The following is a 19,480-nucleotide window of genomic DNA, read 5'->3' as shown; positions in this document are numbered from 1 at the left end:
CATCGAACAAGCACAGCTAGCCTCCGAAGATGTCTACTAATCCATCAACAAGAACGCCAGGTGCTTTTTAGCTCACACCAACGAGTAAAATGCTTGTCCGAGTGATATACAGTATAAGCAATATACTTACAAGTCCAACAGCATGCGAGGACGTGTTGGGGGAAGTGAGGTAGCCTATGCCGTAAAGCAGTCGAATTTTGTAGTTCTTTTTGTGCGCGGGTGTTACTACCCGAACCCCGAAGTTTAAAAGTACGATTAAAAACTATACAAACCCCATCAGGCTATGGCAGACGCGTCATTCAACCTATTTTAAGTCGATGTACCATCACAAGCGTTTTGGAAATATATTATGAAGGTTGAAAAGTTACTTAGTGTTACTTTAAGCCATTTTGGGGATGAGCTTATTCTAAAATATATTTAGGAGTGGAATCTGGGTCGAGGCAGACTACAATTTCTTACAGTCCCCTCTCTGATGCTCTTGGCCCAAAAGAAGCATCACATCCACTCCCTTCTCACAGATTACACCTCCCTTCCCTAGTGGGCAGGTGCCCAGTGGCGGTGAAGCCCTGCCTTAGGTTGTCCCCCTCTGGCCACCGGAGAATATTACCCGTCTTTGGGTCGACACCTCATGCACACTGGTTACAGCTCCATCCAATTGGGCAGAATTATCAAAGAGACTCTTCTAAAATTTGGCAATATGATGTACAAACATTTTCTTGGGTGTGGGTGAGAAGACATTCAAGAACCATCACAGCAGTAGGAGTGTCTCAAAGCGATCCTTAAATTATCTGCAACTCGACATTTAAACATAGAACACATAACATAATGCATTGGCAAATAATAAGAAAGATACATACACATACAGCCGTTTTAAAGGTTACATTCCAAATTGAACCAGAATAGGCAATATCTCCATCATGCATTTGTTTTGCAAAAATCTTGTCTTTCTTCAAGGCCTTGTTGGGCTCTCACTATGTCAGATGTTCAGTGATGTTCACATCAGTGATGTTAGCATATTGTTTAGTTTTCATAACTCAAATAATCAACAATCAATAGACAATATAGTGTGAGTGTGTGTGTGTATGTGTGTGTGTGTGTGTGTGTGTGTGTGATTTTGTGTTTTGTGTCCATTTTCTCAGTGTGGACATCCTTTATCCACTTTTTTCCCTCTATGTGGATAAACTGCTGTCCGTAGTCTCTGAAATGGTTTGTTTCTGAAATCTCCTCTTGTTTCACTTCTCATTGTCCATTTTTTATATTTTTTTCACTTGGACCATTCTTCTAGAACAAGCAGTCACTGGTGTTGTTCAAGTCTGTGTCTCTTCATCAGTTCCTTCCATCCTATGGTGGGTCTCAGGGTTTCTAGGTCTTTTAGGCCTGGAGTTCTGGATCTTGCAGGTCTGGATATCTCTATTCTTTTCTTTTTCTTGAGAAAATGCCCTGGCTCCACTTCCTTCTCGTCCTTCAAACAACCAGATCATCTTTCTCCAGGAGGTTACACATTTCAGACAAACATCTCGATGCTTATATCTGAAACTATAATCAAAAGAAGAGGTTGCCCCCCCTTTCCCCCACAAGCATCTTTTCACATTCAAACATCAAAGTCACAGAAGTTTCATCTCAAAACATCAAACATCGGTAATGTTTTTTAAAAAACATTTCTAAACATAATGTCATTAAAACATTTATTATAAATTACAACTACATATCAATGTTAATAAAACATATTTCATAAATCATAAGAATCACCCCCCTTTTGATAGTAAACCTTTTTCTACAATGTGTTACTATCATAAAACTAATTCTAATTTGTGGTCTTCTTTTTTCCAATAGACCTCCCAATCACTGTTCTGATATGGTTTTTCTAACATTTTCTATTCCATCAAACAATCCCTGAGAACCGTGTTTAGCGGTGTATTTAACAATCATTTCTTCTATTTTAAAGTTTTATCTGGCTTTACAGTAACTTGTGTATTCACAACGTCTGATTTAAATGACTATGCGATATCTAGATGCTTTAAGATATTCGTTATTCAATTTATTCACAGATTGTATGCAAATGAACACAACCAGCACACTGAGCGAACCTTCTAAACTTAATCAAAGTCCCAGTCCTTAGGACCTTAAATTTTACACAAAATCGTTTAGGAAAAAAAATAAAAAATAAATAACACTGTCACAGTACGTCGGACACAACCGCACTACGTCGGGTTTTTTATGTTTTTTTTTTCTTTTCTTTTTTTTCTTAAAACAGCTTGATAATTCACAGTACTTCGGGCATAAACAATATATATATCAAAAAATTAACACTGTCACAGTACGTCGGACACAACCACACTACGTTGGGTTTTATGTTATTTTCTTAAAACAGCTTGCTTATCAGTACTTCGGGTTCAAACAATATTTATGAATTTTAAAACAATGCCACAGTACGTCGGGCAAAACCACACTGCTTCGGGTTCTTTGTTTTAAACTTCACAAAGTCACGGCACATCAGACTCACTAGTCTAGCCTATGCTATAACATACAATAGTTGTGAAATAATTCTGTGACCACACTGCGTCGGGTCTATTCAATTACTTTAGAATTTCCTAAGAATTATTACAACTTCACAATCGGTTTCAGTTACTTTAGAAACAACCAATCTGAAATAACTCTGTCACCACACTACTTTGGGTTTATTCAATTACTTTAGAATCTTAACAGAATTATAAGAGACCACATCAAGTTTCAGTTACTTTAGAAACTTTACACTTAAGCACTTTGTTTCAATTAGGCCTACTTTAGAAACAACAATTCCAATACAAGTCTGCCACCACACTGCCTCGGGCTTATTCAGTTACGTTAGAATCTTAAACAAATTTGTACGGAATAGGCTTAAAACTCCTCCTGCTAATACTGAATAAACCAAATTCGATCTCTTCTGTCCTTAATTTTTCTTTTCTAGATTTTTTAAAACGAGGAATTCCTTGACAAAAACAGCATAAATGGAAGAAAACAGCTTTTTCTTACCTTTTCCCTTTTTTGTTGGAAATCCGTCGACTCCTGGCTGGCTCGCCAATGTAAGAAAAAATGATGTGGACTTCGAAGATTTCAAAAATGAAGTTTATTACAGCATAGCAGTGGCAAGGTACACAAAGCACCTTGGGTTCACCGGCGTCAGAATGAACCCAGAACATCCAAATCTTAAACCTTTTATCCTGTTCTTAATGTAAATTAAGTTGATCTTGTTGCAACAGCTGTGGTCTGTATGTTAATGAAGTTGAGACACCCCATTGTCTGAGAAAGTTCTCTGTGTCCCACACCCAGTCCCATTCTACAATTGACTACCATTTGCTCAGGATGTAATCAACCCAAATGGTCAAGAAACAATAGAACTTGACTGCCTTAATCTCTATGATAATTAAGCCATTTTGGGGATGAGCTTATTCTAAAATATATTTAGGAGTGGAATCTGGGTCGAGGCAGACTACAATTTCTTACAATATATATATACATATACATATACATGTATATATATATGTATATACATATATGTATATATATACACACCTCCGGTGGCCCTAAGATATTAACAAAAAACAGAGACATAGGCTAACTGATTATCACGAATGTGTAACATTCATCTTTCTAAGTGCTAAGTAAATAAAAGATGTGTGAGAGAGAATCAACAAATTGAACATAAACAAGACTAAAATGTAAGCTAAGGAATAAACAAATTAATGTTCATCACCATACCCCATGCAACTTCAACAAAATAGTAAATGGTAAGTAAATGTGGATGTTCTGAAGACGCAGTCCATTGCTCGTTTCAACTCTCCTGTGGCTTCCTCTTCCTCATCTTAAACATCATACATCCATTTCTTGACAAGAGGCCCATTTTGGTAATTTGTGAGGAGACATGCAACTGTGAAGATTTGGTTGATGCTGCCTGAGATGGACAGAGGGATTATAGAATCAAAAAGTTTATTTTCTTTGACTCTTCTGATCATCCTCTCAACGTGCACCCTTAAACGAGCAATGGACTGCGTCTTCAGAACATCCACCTCCAACATTTGTGTCCTCTTGGAGAGAAAGGCAGGACGATGAACAGTCCCAGGTACAAGGTCATCCACCAGGAAGCCCTTGTCAACCATGATGGCCATGTCAGGTGTTAAGAGTGATGTAATCCCTGACTGGCGAAACACCTCCCTATCACTCATGGATCCCTCAAAGAGTGCTGACACAAATGTCAGGGCTCCATGGGGGGACATTCCCACCATGGCCTTGAAGGTGCAGTGGGACTTGTAGTGTGAAAAGACCTCACTCTGAAGGAGCAGAGATGAAGGAGTCTGACAACCTAACTCTGTGCAGTCAAGGACCACATGTGTGTCGCTGTAGCTACCATGAAAGTCCTGTGGGAGATTGGCCTTCACAGCTGCAGGAGACATCCATGTACATACCGATCCCAGTAGGCTGTAGAGAAAGTTGGCCCAGGTCACAATAATTCGGCTGACTGTTGCTCGATGGATCTTAAATCTATGGCCCAGCTCCCTCTGGGTACAGCCAGTGGACAGATATGACAGGAAGAGGAAAAGTTAATCTATTGGCAGCAGTTTCTGTGGGAAAATATTAAATTAAAATTAGATCATAATCATAATATTCATGGATGTGTGTATTTGTGTATGAGCCTGCTACTTACAGTCGGTCTGGTTACAGGACTTTCAGTTGTTGTGCTCGTTTTCCTTGCTCTGGTGTTGGTGTAACCATCTTCACTGTAGCAGAACTGATCAGGCCCCAAAATGCCATCAAATGCTCATATGAGGGGAATCTAAACAGTATTGTAGGTTTAATTAATTATCATACTTGCTCAATATTAGATTAAAAAGACAGAGAAAATAATACACTAAAACAGACAATAGAGGCAACCACTTACAGTAAAGTTAAACGTTGATCTTACCACTACTAACTTGGCTTGATAGATTGGTTGCGCATATCTTACCTGGTGTAAAATCGGATGTCCTCTGGTGATGATGCAAACCGCTGGAGTCCAAATGAGCTCTGTAGATGAAGCGTTTGGACCTGCTGTCTCAGCATCTCGATTTCATCTAGTAGCTTCTCATATTGCTCCCGGTCGACACACACTGTGGGACTTTCTCCGTAGTCGTGGTCGATGGGCATGGGGACCATTGCTTCCACAATCTCCTCCTCAGTCTCCTGAGCCACGGGGTCAGGACTTGATGTGGGACGAGTGCGGCGCTCCCAAACGCCAGCCTGCGTCTTGCTGTTCGTGTAGCCGTTCCATTCAAACAACGATGGCACAGCACTTGCAGCTAAACTCCGTTTACCCTTAGCAGTAGTAAGGATAAGATCATTAGTGAAATGTCTGCTGCATACCTTCGTATGCGGAGTTACGGAAAACCCCGTCCTTCGGATCTTATGAAGCCACTGCGCACGAATGCCGTTATGTTTTGGAAAGCGGTGGAAGCTGAGTTCACTGTTATAACGGCTGGATCCCGTACAAAGTGGCACACTGCAATGGTCGTTTGAACCACGCACCGTTTTCTGTAACTTGAATACATCTCTGACGTTATATTTTGGGTTTTTTCTTACGGTTACAGCTCTTGTTTGCTCACTTTGCATCATCTTTACCGCCGTTGTAACAGGAGCGGGAAGTAAACCGGAAACTGATCTGCTGATCACTGTGGAAAACGGAAGTACGTCACGGGACTTGTGCACAGAGCCTATTACTTCAATAGCCTATATGCACCAGGGGCCTGTTTCAATAAGGAGGTTCAACCAACTCTGAGTTGAAACTTGAACTCTGAGTTGACTTACCCTGAGATGGGAAACTCTGAGTTTTCGGTTTCAGAACAGCTGAAATGAGTTAGTTCAATCAACTCTGAGTTGACTGACTCTGAGTTAAGCACGTGCACCACAACTCTAAAAAGCCATTATCAATGGAGCGCAGATATTATGAGTCACCATGGCAACAGCACCAGACAAAAAGAGGTCTTCATATTTCTCACCAGTACGAACATTATTACTGTAATTTTACAGTATTAGAACATTAATACTGTAATTTAATTAAAGGGATTACTCTTAATTCTTCTGTAATTTAAAGTAAAATCTGATGTAATTGCATTACACTATTCAACAATTCTGTATATTTAACATAGCCTACATTTTTAAAAGGTATATTTTTAATGTAACCTTCTCCCTCTACACACTTTGGTCAATTCAAGAATAATTCATGCAACTGTATATTGTTTATTTGAAAGCATTAAAAGTGCAGTTTCTTGTCTCTCCTTGTATTGTTCAAGTGGTTGAGGTTGATATGGGATTTAGTAATTAGTAGACCAATACTTTCTAAAGATAGTCATTATTACATTAATCTAATTACACTGCTGAAGATGTCATTTGTAGTTAGTAATACAAGTAACTTACCCAACTATATGTTATTCAACCTAATTTTAATTTTCATGTAGGGGCAATCCTGCAGGTATTAAAAGAACATGGCAGCAGCTGAAAATTAAATATAAAAACATAATTCAAACATTTTTTTTTTTTTTACAAACATTTGACATATTAAATAACTAAAGCATCCAGTGTCTAGCAGTGCAGCAGCATTTTTGGCTGAGGGAATTCCTGGAGGGACTTCAGAGCCAGTCACTCCCGAAGATCCAAGGGCCTTCATAAAATGTACATATGTGTTAGTTTTTATATGGCTATTTTTGATATTTCCATTTATTTTACTTTGGGTTGGGTTTTTTGTTGGTCCCAACAGATTCTGATGGTAATATCTGTCTTTTGGGGCCTCCTGTCCCAACAGAACCCTAGGCAGTTGTAAGTAGCCTACTCAATACACCAGAAATTATGACAAATAGTGTTATAAAGTGTACTCAACCAAATGCTCATCTTCACAGGAGGATGGGGATAAAGAGTTTCTGCTGCCACAGAGAGGCCTACAGAGGTAATGTTAATATTATGTGTCTACACATCAAACAATCTACACATTCTGATTATTTCACATTTTTATGTGGAGTAGCCTATAGAATCAAAGTTTAAATCTAAGTATAAACAGGTATTCTTATCTCTCCCCCTGCCCCGCCCCACCCCACCCCGCCCCACCCCCAGAGTGTGGAAGAACAGCAGGAGGAAGGTCCATCAACTTCTGTTGCACAGATGAACAGTTCAGTGATTTCCAGTAAATGCCAGTTTAATTCTGTAGAATTTGTTTAGAACTACATTATGTAACTCTAATCTACTACTGTATTTTCAGTTGCCAGTTAAGGAGTTATATAGACTTCATCTTATTAAAAAAACAAAAACAAACAAAAAAAACAGCAGTAAAAATAGCAATCTTTTATTTATTAATAAAAGATTAATTTTATTAATAAAAAGGTACTGAAAGAATGAATGAGGTGTTTAAACACTGCTTCCTCTTTAAAAAATGGGAGGAGACCGAAAGAAACTCTGGGTTTACCGAAGAAAACCTGCTCCCGACCAGGTTAGGTTCACAGAGTAAGTCACCATGGTAACTGACTCTGAGTATAAGTAACCTCTCTTTCAGAAACGGGCTTGACTTACTCTGCTTTCTCAGGTTTAACATACCTCCCATTCTGAAACAGAAAACTCAGAGTTTCCCTCATTTCAGGGTTAACATACTTAAGTGAACCAGAGTTTTCACTTAACCTCCTTTCTGAAACAGGCCCCAGGACAAACTGGCTTATTATTTGTCACAAGAAGTCAGGTTTTACCTCAGATATTACCGCTGGTGGCATCTGTTTTTACCTCAGAAATCAGTGCAATAAGCTGACAAACCAAGCAGGTAAGATGAATTCTTTACTTTTTTTAATTTTTTTTTATTATCGTCATATAATGGTATGGTTAATTTTTTTGAATGATTTGTGAAGTTTCATAAAAAAATATAAACAAATATGATTCTGTTAGCAAATTTAAATGAATAAAATTTCAATTTATAAAACACAATTAAAAACAACTGCCTTGACCAATATGCTGTACAAAATGAATAATCATTAAATAAAATACAGAAAAGACACAAGTTAACAACAAAGCATTAGAAAGACAAAACTCATGAATCAAGCCAGATCAAATAAAAAAGATTTTAACTTAGATAATAGATATTGTGGGAGCAGTTCTGATTTGAACAGGTAAACTGTTCCAAAGTCTTGATGCGGATGCGGAAAATGGCAATAAGCTACACCAACTTTTGATAGAAAATAGAAAATACGGTTATTTTATTGGAGTATCTTTGTGTACAGCTATAACATATATATATATATATATATATATATATATATATATAGAGAGAGAGAGAGAGAGAGAGAGATAGATAGATAGATAGATAGATAGATAGATAGATAGATAGATAGATAGATATCGATCAGGCAAAAACATTATGACCAGGGCTTGACATTCACTGTTTTGCTCACCAGCCACTGTGGCTAAAGTTTTTCCAAAGTTACTTGCCAAGCATTTTCACTGGTCACAATTTTGTTGTTGGGAAATTACATTTTATAAGATTGATTATATGAAGTTGACTTTAGCAAGCTAAAATTACTTAGAGTAATTACTTGAAAATTACTTTAGCAAGCTAAAATTACTTGACAGAGTAATTTTACTTGGTTTAGCTAGATTTAAAACCCTAAAAACATGCAGTTTGGTAAGGCATTAATAAAGTAGCTTCTTAATAAATATGATAAAAGTGGTGTAGGGGTGTATAAGATTAACTGAAAAGATTTTAAAGAAAACATAGACAAATACATTAAATATTTATTAACAGCACTAAATACTGTAGAAAAAATCTCTGCACTAAAAACAAAGAACAAATTAATTTTGTCTAATCATTTACAATTCATAAAACTCAGAAAAGCAACTTGACTTTACATTTTGTGTGTGTATGGGTGACATGTGAATGTGGGTGTGAAGGAGAGGTAGATTAAATGTCATCACAGCTTTCATCATCAGATTCATCCCTTCTCAGCTCCATGAAAGCTGGCTTTCGAGACCGGATGATTCCAACATGCCACACCTTGATGGCTGGGGCTGGATCAAAGTCTGCAATGGAAGCAGAGAACAGTTGTACAGTAAGCAGGTCTGACAATGTCTGACTGCTGAGACTAGCCTGCCAGTCACTTTTGACCCGCTTCATGGCACTAAATCCCCGCTCACAATCAGCTGTGAGCAGGGATGCAAAGGATGAGGTCAACCACATGCATGTCCGGGCAGTCCTGGCCAAGCAGCCAATTAACCTCAGGCTAGGAGATGTTTTGTAGAACACTGGAGTCCTTGTACAGCCTCGACTTAAGAACAGTCCACTGGTCCAGGACTTCACCCACCTTCACCACAGATCTCAGCAACACAAGTTCAAAGTGCATGATGAGCTCACCAGAGCATCACCAAAATCTACAATAAGAGTTATAGGATGTAGAAGATGTGTTAGACAAAATTATATAAAATTAGTAACTTTAATGTTTTGTTTAGTCTGGTCATTCTGTATACAAAAATGCCCCCAACTCACCAGCATTTCTGTCTGACTCTGGCCAGTATCGGAAGTTGGTAATCCGCATGGCATGCAGTATCCCATGGCTGACATCTCCAAACCTGTTTACCATTGTCTTTGACAGCAGGTCTATGAGGTGGTCTTTGAACTTATTAAGGGAGTGGTCACCACATGGCTTTGGGTTGACACCCTCATACTGGTTTGTTCCCAGCACTGTCTTTAGTCTAGGCCCAGGTCTACAAATTGAGTGAGTGAGTGAGTGAGTAAGTGAATTTTGAAAACACCTTTATTAAAATTTATTTCCACTTATAAAAAAAACATTAAAAACCGCCATTTAATTATTTTTTGATTGACAGCAATGGTTCTTGAGGCAAAGTTGTTCAGCAGGAGCAGATCTATCACATGATATGCATTTTGTGACAATAAGTGTAACACGACGTGATTACAGAGCCATAAAACTCGTTAGCGCCTCGTTCGGCCTTCGTTAACCTTGTCTAATAGGTGCTCAAATTTCATTGGCCGATGGCGGCCATGTTTTTTGAGATACACCAATGTCCTCATAGACATACATGGTACCTTGGACCAAGACACTGCATACCAATTTTCAAGTCAATCAGACAAACGGTCAGGTGGTTATTAGAGATGCACCGATTGATCGGCTGGTGACCGGAATTGGCCGATTTTCACGTGATCGGCCATGACCGGCGACAGGTCCGGTCAGTCTGACATATGCCGATTTTATGCCGGTCAAATGCACTCGGGCGCCGCATGATTATCCTTTTGAGTGGTGCGGTCTCATATATGGGATCTTTATTTCTGTGCCCCTGAGAGTGCGGCGCCACATTTAGGATGTTCAGTGACGTCGCATAACTGCCAGATTCAAACTGTGCTTTCGTGCGTTGGCTGGCGCTGAGCCAGAGTCGGACGTGTTCAGCGCTGTCATATATCACAACTAAGCAGTGTTTTCAACCTCATAATGTTTATTTTATGTTTCAGATATTTAAATACACATAATTAAAACAATACATTTGGAGTTTGTAAAATACACACTGATGTCTGTGGAAGCAGCAATAACAATCTATTCAAATATAATTTGCCGACATGTGTTATTCATATCAGACAAACCTAGTGGAAGTAACGTTAACTATAAAGTTTACTCTATTCTTCTCAGTTCACCGGCCACTTTCTTGCATTTATTTCGGGAGAAACTGATGAATTCACGTGCTGTAAATCCGACTGACAGGACAACATTGCAGCGCCCATCTCATGTTATAGATCAAGATTATTTATAAAGGATTTTAAACGACCAAACACACTCACTTACACGTATTTGAGAAATATCAGATAGGCTAGTTGATGACATGGTAAGCAAGTTTGTGAATACTTTGAATAAAAAAGGAAAAGCGAAATAAAAGCGACACATCTGTCATACAGTATTATTGTGGCTGCGGTGTATCGCGTGACGCGTCGCCATGGAAACATTAAAGGGAACCTTCGCCTTGAAAAAACTCACTCTGGGGGAGGGGGTGTCAGTTAGAATATTTTAAACTTACACATGAAAGGGTTAAAGAAAAGATCGAAAATAAATATTTGTGTGTGCTGTAAAGTGGTTAGAAAAAAATTAAATCGGAATCGGTTAAAATCGGTATCGGCAGGTCAAACTCAATGAAAAATCGGAAATCGGAATCGGCCTAGAAAATTGTAATCGGTGCATCTCTAGTGGTTATAGACATTTTTGTCCTGTTATAGCACCACCTAGTGGCCAATCGTCACGATTTTTAGCACGTTACCAAACATTAATCTCAGACACAGGTGTTCCAAATTTGGTAAAGATATCTCATTCCATTGACGAGTTATAGCCATTTTAGTAAAATTGGCTCCACCCACTTCGAACAATTTGGCGCCCCTTAGCAACCGTGAATCGAAATTTCAACTTTTTTTTGATAATTGTTGATATTCAGACTCCAGAGAACATTTATGCACTGGTTTGATTCCGATCGGACGAAAAACCTAGGACTAGTTCACAAAAGTAGGTTTTGGACAAATTCAAAATGGCGAAAAATCGGTCATGACGGAATTGAAATCGGAGATATATACGTTTTGTCCTTCTTGACCCATCGATTCCAATGATATAGGACACTTCAGTCTACGATTAACGATATAGGAGTTATGAGCAGTTTCACGTTTTTGATCGCTATAGCGCCACCTATGGGCCGATTGGGCTGATTCCGTGTATCTGAGTAGCGAGCAATAGTACTACTGTAGAAAAGGCCCCAAAGTTGTTTGTGTTCATATTATTTAGTACAGTTGACCATATTGTGAGTTATGTTTTACGTTTACTGCCGTTTATTCAGTGCGTGTAATAGGATAGCGGACGCGCGCGCTGGTTTGTATATTGTATGTGACGTCACGCAGTTAGTATGCAGTATGAAAGATAGTCTGTCGGTTGTCAAAGTTAGTACGCAGTACGATGGAGATCGTCAGTCAGTTGGATTCTCATTGTGAGCGACATTTTCCTCGGAGTGTGCGTGAATGAGAAAAGTAAGTATTTCTGCTGTATTACTCGTGATATTGCATTTCTTTGTTAGCTGTTATTTCTGTTATTTGATATGGATGAGAGTTGGGAGTTTGAGGGTCGCTACGCGAGCGTTGTGTATATTCGCGTTCGGACGTTACTAGCTAGTTACTAGCTTCGGTCCACCTGATTTATACTTTATTACTTATCAGTACTTTGTGGTTGAGTAAAATCTGAAGTAAGTTGTGTTAAATATTATTATCTGGACCATTATAGGCTATCTAGGCTATTGAGTAGATATATCATAGATGACAGAAAGTTCGTTATTGGTGACTTAATGCATAGGAAATCTGAGAATCCTATGCAAGTGTTTGGATCTTTCTCTATCTACATTTTAGAGTTTAAGATATATATAGTCATATTCTGACTATTGTTTATTTATATTGTAATGTATATTAGTGCTTAAGGAGAAATTATGTGTATGCATATGTTTCCTTTATTCATTTGTATTTTATTTCTCTCTGTATAGAAACCACACTCAGATTACACACTGAAAATTACTGACACAAGAAAGAGGAAAGAATAAACAGAATAATAAGAACTATCTCTCGCCTCGTCATTTCATACTCTGGAATATTTGGCCTTAAGTGGTGTTCTGGCCGACACTCCTGAGTGAACCTGGTGATAAACCAAGAATTAGCACCTAGACTGAGCGTCTACCTATTATCTTCACTTCATTGATGGTCCTTCGAGCCGGATCACTGGGTTTATGTCAGAGATGGAATTACATCCAGAGTATGATGCTTGTGGTACACGTCCGAAGCGGCACATTCGCCCAACTGTGCGCTATGCAGATTATGAGGTCGATTATCGAGGCTACTTCGGTGAGAGGTACAGAGAGGAATTAGAGAGTACTCACCAGGAGGGAAATGCCAGGATGACACCCCTCACCTCCCCTTATGACTCTCCACTTCGCCTGCAGAGGCGGGATGCTATTCTTCAGGAGATGGACCTGGTCTATAGGGCGGAGAACCAACAGCACAGCCAGAAGGATCAGCTAGCCCCCCAGCGGTTTCCGGAGAGAGAGTTTAGGGAACAGCTACGAGATTACTCTACTCCCCTACCTTCTGCGCTGCACCCCATACATCCACAGGAGGAGTGCCAAGTTGAGTTAGATGACATTCGTCATGAAAGACACCTCCTGCAGCAGACACAGCGGCACATAGCATCAGACTTAGTCGAGCTTAGAGAGCTGCGAGCAGACATGAGACAGTTAGTAGATGCTGTTCGCAACATGCAGAGTCCTACCTCTATTCATACCAGAAAGCCAGAGTTAACGGTGATGTCGCCACGGCCACCTGTTGAAAGTGAATCCAGAGCTGAGGAAGAGGATGATTGGCCTGCACCACCACCATGGCCAGACCCAGTAATGGACGAGCTTCCGCCAGAGCCACCTATGGCACCATCTCTTATTAGGAGAATAGATGAGGTTCCAAGAATTAAGGAAGAAGCACTGCCAGCCCCAGCTCCTGACATGTATGTGGGTCAGCCACAAGTTAATCACTCAGCACGTGGGGCCCTTCTTACTGCAAAGCCATGGGATGACACTGCCCGTCATCTATCGCCCTGGCTCAAGCCCGTTCAGTTTCCTCCGCAGCTACACAGATTACCTCCAGCTGAGCCCAAGTACCCTACGGCTTATGGTGGTCAACGGAGTGAGCTTGGCTGCAACCTAACGCCCCAACAGCGACATCCAGGCATGGCATGGACACAGCCCCTGCCCTTTAGCTCACCTCAGGGTCATAACTATGTCTCAGAGCCAAGTTACCGGGGACCACGCTCAACGATCCGCAACTTCTCAAGTCGGGACCCAAGTGAGTTTGCACGGCTCAAGATCTCATTGGAGAACCTCTTACCACATGATGCATCTGAGTTGTTTAAATACCAAGTGTTGGTTGATCACCTACAACTAGAAGAAGCCAGGTTAATAGCAGATGCTTACCTTAACTCCCCAACACCCTTCTCAGACACAATGGTTGCCCTGAATGACAAGTTTGGCCAACCACATCAGATAGCGCTGAGGCGTATTGCTGCTGTGATGGACTCACCAGACATAAGGCGGGGAGACTTTGCTGCATTTGAGAAGTTTGCACTCCAGATACAGTCACTGGTGGGGATGCTGAAGACACTAGGCCACGATGGTGAAGTGGAACTACAGTGTGGCTCACATGTTGCTCGTCTCCTGAGCAAGCTGCCGCCTGAGCAGAGAGCTGAGTTTCGCCGCTGCATGTACCATCAGGGCACACAAGCCCACACCTTAACTAATCTTTCAGATTGGTTGAAATACGAGTCTTGGTGCCATGATTCTGAAGGACAGTTAGCTGTGAGAGGAGCTCGAGAGAAGCCGGTGTCCAGATATGAGGGTAGGAAGGGTAAGCAACCTACCACTGTCCTCCATGGTGCGAAAGATACAGCTAAGAAACCTGAGGTTCCAGTGCCAAGCCGCTCCTTCAAAGGGAACAAGAGCAAGCCATATTGTCCATTCTGCAATAATGAGGAACACTACCTTAGCCAGTGTACAGAGGTATCCAGGCTAACAAAGGATCAGCTGACTGAATGGATAAGGAGCAACAAGAGGTGTTGGCGATGTGCACGGCCACACCAGGCGGCCCAGTGCAACTTAAAGAAGACATGTAGCCTCTGCCAAGGGAAACACCTTCAGGTTCTGCATGAGGTGAATATGAGGTCACCCAAGGAGGCAGTGTCAACACCGGCAGCGGAAAGCCAAGGCCCAACAGAGGTTCTGTATCTGGACAGACCCACTGAAGGCAGTCGGGTCCTTCTGAAAGTTGTCAAAGTCCGCATTCACTATGGTGACCAAGCAATCAACACCTATGCCATACTTGATGACGGTTCAGAGAGAACTATGCTGTTGTCAGATGCTGCAGAGAAGCTAGGTGTGCAGGGGATTCAGGAGGATCTACCACTACGCACAATTAGAGATGAAGTGCAGACCCTCCGTGGTGCATCAGTGTCGTTCTCCATTTCTTCGCCGTCAAAGCCAAAGACCAAGTTCAAGATTGTAGGTGCCTTCACCAGTGGTCGTATTGGATTAGCTACCCATACTTACCCCATGGAGCAACTCCGGAAAACCTACAAGCACCTCACTGACCTTCCCATACGGACTCTTATAAAGATCAAGCCCCTGCTTCTCATTGGGAGTGACCATCCCCATCTCGTCACTCCCATTGAACCTGTCAGATTGGGACCTCCAGGTGGGCCTGCTGCCATCCGCACAAGGCTGGGCTGGACTCTACAGGGCCCAGCGAGTGTAGTCCGTCACCTCGCCCAACCACAGCAGTGTCTATTTACAACCGTAACACCCCAGGTGAGCGAGCTGATGAAACATGTTGAGAGATTATGGCAGGTCGACACTGTCCCATTCAGAAGCGAGAAACTAGTTACTCGTTCAAGGCAGGACCAAGAGGCCATCAGCATCCTGGAGACCAAAACCATCAGGGTGGAGGTTGATGGCATTCTCCTTTATGCCACCCCACTGCTCCGCCGGAAAGACATGCCGCTCCTTCAGGCTACTAAAGAAGCCGTCATGCCCAGTTTACGGAGTGTAGAGAGGCGACTTGCCAGAGATCCTGCACGGGCTGAAGCCTACAGAGTGGAGATGGAGAAACTTATAAAGGCGGGCTCTGTCATCAAGTGTGAACCGAAAGTTTCAGACGAGGAAGATTGTGAGGAATGGTATATCCCTCACCATATGGTGAGCCATAATGGCAAGAATAGGCTGGTTTTCAACTGCTCCTATCAGTATCGAGGGCAGAACCTCAACGATCATCTACTGCCTGGTCCGACCTTAGGAGCATCACTACTGGGAGTTCTGCTAAGATTCCGAGAGCATGCAGTTGCAGTTAGCGGCGACATTAGAGGCATGTTCCACCAAGTTCGCCTCCTCCCAGAAGATCGTGCTCTGCTCAGATTTCTTTGGCGTGACATCAGTCAAGAAGGACCTCCTGCAGTGTATGAGTGGCAAGTTATACCGTTTGGTACAACATGTAGCCCTTGCTGTGCCACATTCGCCTTACAACGCCATGTCTCGGATAATAGCCAGCCAGATGAAGATGTGAGGATATCCGTTCTGAAATGTTTTTATGTGGATAACTGCCTCCAGAGTGTCCCCACAATTGCTGAGGCGAGGCATCTAGTCGACAAACTACGAGCCCTTCTTGCGTCTGCAGGCTTCGATCTACGTCAGTGGGCCAGCAACAAACCAGGTGTAATAAGACACCTACCAGAAGAGAGCTGCTCGGCTAGTGTTGAGCTATGGCTGGCTCAGAACAAGACAGATACCCCAGAATCTACTCTAGGGCTAAGCTGGCTTTTCCACACTGATGTCCTTGGTTACAAGCATCGTCATGTGGAGTACGGTGTCCCCACGATGCGCAATATCTACAAGGTGCTGGCGAGTCAGTACGACCCCTTGGGCTTCATCTTACCCTACACCACCAGGGCTAAGATAATTGTCCGACACCTTTGGGACAAACACAGGGGATGGGATGATCCACTACTACCGGAGAAGCTTCTGCAGCAGTGGAAAGACTGGGAAGAAGAACTTCAAGTCTTACCTCAAATCACTCTGCCCCGACCGTACTTGTCAAAGTCCGTGGACATCTCCGGTCTCCAGAGAGAGGTGCATGTATTTTGCGACGCCTCAGAAGAGGCTTATGGTTCAGTGGCGTACCTCCGGACCACTGACAGACACGGTGAAGTGTATCTGTCATTCCTGATGGCCCGCTCTAGAGTCGCGCCTAAGCGATTTCACTCTATGCCCCGATTAGAGCTCTGTGCTGCCCTTACTGGTGCACAGCTCTCACAGGTGTTGAAGAGGGAGCTTACCATCCACATTGATCGGACAACCCTTTGGTCAGATTCCACAACGGTGCCGACATGGTTGAGGTCTGAATCCTGCCGGTTTAAGGTCTTTGTGGGCACCCGCGTGGCCGAGATACAGGAGCTGACTGACGGGCATGCCTGGAGATATGTTGATAGCGCTAGAAACCCTGCTGATGACTTAACACGAGGAAAGAAGCTGCAAGAGCTTGTTCAGCCAAATAGATGGAGCCTGGGACCTGCCTTCCTCCTGAACAGTCCAGACTCATGGCCAGAGGACCACACTGTTGACCAAGCAGAAGATACCTCAGAGCTGCGCAAGTCTATCTTCTGTGGGGTCGCCGCAGTTGCATCAAGCCAGTCGACTTCAGACGTGGGCCAATACGGCTCGTGGAAGGAGCTGCTGGAAGTGACAGTGCAGGAGCTGCATGGGGCGGCCAACTCTAATGATAAGCCCACAGCTGAAGATTACCGACAGGCTGAACAGTTGATACTTCAGAGGGCTCAGAGGGATAGTTTTCAGCAGGAGTACAGCCTCCTGAAAGCTGGTAAACCCGTCCCCAGCAGCAGTCGACTTCGCACGTTGTCTCCAGAGCTGGATGAACAGGGAGAGCTCATCCGTGTTAGAGGACGACTCCGTCGAGCAGAAGGCCTAGAACTGACCACTCTTCATCCAGTCATCTTAGACCCAGGTCATCGGGTGACTACCATCTTGATCCAAGACTTTGATAACCGCCTCCACCACCCAGGCTCAAGTCAAGTCAAGTCAAGTCATCTTCATTTATATAGCGCTTTTAACAACGTAGATTGTTTCAAAGCAGCTTTACAGAGATAAGCGGATAATTTAAGGTAACAGATATTGTTTTGGCTTTATAGCAGAGTTAAGTTATTTTCCATCTAAAGTTAGTTTTGATTGATTTGCTTCCGTCGCAACGATAATTTGTTATTAAATTAGGGGCCGCTAAGACGACACCATTCCCTCTACACAGACTTTAAACGCGAACCTGTGAGAAACGCTGATGGCGTTCACATGCGCATTTAGAATGGGTTCTATAGTTATGTGCATTTGAAAATACGCAGGTTTGGAATTCCCTACAAGCCAAGCCTAAACAAAGTACTTGTCTTTCCTTATAAATTTTGATAAAGAATTTTATTTTATTTTGTTGCTTTGGGGTAGGAACGCGAAACGAATTTTCCCGACAACGCCTTATCTGTAGAGTGGTAGAGGGATCCTCCATAGGGAGAGACTAGTTGGCACTTCAGAACTGCGTTGTCATCGGTCCAGGCGAAGGTCCTTCGTCAGATCTGGATACGGCCTGGATCCGACAGGCTGCAGGAAAACCTCGGGATAAACACAGACACTAAAATTAGCGTAGATGCCATTCTTCTTATGATGTAACGAGTACATCAGGATTTATGGGAAGTGTTCCCGGTTCCGGCTGACCTAATCTATGCAGCCTAACATTAAATTATAGAAGTCTATAATTAATTATGTGAATGCTAGGTCAAAGAGATGTGTCTTTAATCTGGCTTTGAACTGACAGAGTCTGTCTGCTTCCCGGACAATGGTAGGAAGACTGTTCCAGAGTTTTGGTGCTAAATAGGAAAAGGATCTACCGCCAGCAGTCGATTTTGATATTCTAGGTATTATCAACTGGCCGGAATTTTGAGATCGCAATAGACGTGACGGACTATAATGCGTTAAGATCTCGCTCAAGTACTGCGGAGCTAAACCATTTAGTGCTTTGTAAGTAATCAGCAATATTTTAAAATTTATGCGATGTTTAATAGGGAGCCAATGCAGTTTTGACAGAACTGGGCTAATATGGTCATACTTCCTGGTTCTGGTAAGAACTCGAGCTGCTGCGTTTTGAACCAGCTGTAGTTTGTTTATTAAGCGTGCAGGGCAACCACCCAGTAGAGCATTACAATAATCTAGCCTTGAGGTCATGAACGCATGAACTAATTGTTCCGCATTTGTCAATGAGAGCATATGACGTAATTTAGATATATTTTTAGACCCGCTAAAAGCTCAGAGCGGGTGTTCGCTGAGCTTCGACGCTCCTTCTGGATCCTGCGAGGGCGTGAGGCTGTCCGGCGCTACCAGTATAGCTGCGCTGACTGTCGACGATGGAGGGCAAAACCTGCAGTGCCGAAGATGGCAGACCTGCCATCAGCCCATCTGCGCCTTTTGAAGCCTGCCTTCTATTCTACGGGGATGGACTGCTTTGGGCCATTTGAGATCAAAGTGGGCCGGGAGAAGAGATGGGGGATCATTTTCAAGTGCCTCACAACTAGGGCGGCGCACTTAGACCTCCTTACCTCTATTGATACAGATGCTTTTCTGATGTCCCTTCGTCGGTTTTGTAACAACACTGCCAGTCCATCCGGCCAGATGTTCTGAATTGGCGACTCCTGATTTGCAAAACACAGCTCATTTCTTCTTGAGTAAACAAAGAGCATTCTGTTTACGACCCCCTTGGGGCATGTTGACCAGCGGGGGCGCCGCTCGGGCTAGGGCCCCCCTGGCACATGACACATTTATAACAAGCCGAGCG

Source organism: Squalius cephalus (genome assembly GCF_949319135.1).
Source record: "Squalius cephalus genome assembly, chromosome: 10".
NCBI classification, from domain to species: domain Eukaryota; kingdom Metazoa; phylum Chordata; class Actinopteri; order Cypriniformes; family Leuciscidae; genus Squalius; species Squalius cephalus.
Note: the sequence above shows the minus strand (reverse complement) of the source record.